Raw genomic sequence first — 334 nt, 5'->3', positions numbered from 1 at the left:
ACGTAACTATAAGTGGTTTGTTTTACGTTTCCTATACTAAATTTATGAATTGGGTTATGATTATGTTATTTGTGTGAAATCGTTGCTTATCTTTTTATTTTTAATTAATCCTTTGATTAGGAATCAGTTGTTTTGTATGAAATTCAAATAAAAATAATTTATATTAAATAAACTAAAAATAATATTATTCGTTTTTCCTATATATATATATATATATATATATATATATATATAACAAAAACAAGAGATACATATATATTATACGTGTATATATTGATCGGTCAATTCTCTTGAATTAAACATTTAGTTATAAAGACCATGTTTTTATTAAAGA

The sequence above is a fragment of the Palaemon carinicauda genome, chromosome 10 (genome assembly GCF_036898095.1).
Source record: "Palaemon carinicauda isolate YSFRI2023 chromosome 10, ASM3689809v2, whole genome shotgun sequence".
NCBI classification, from domain to species: Eukaryota; Metazoa; Arthropoda; class Malacostraca; order Decapoda; family Palaemonidae; genus Palaemon; species Palaemon carinicauda.
Note: the sequence above shows the minus strand (reverse complement) of the source record.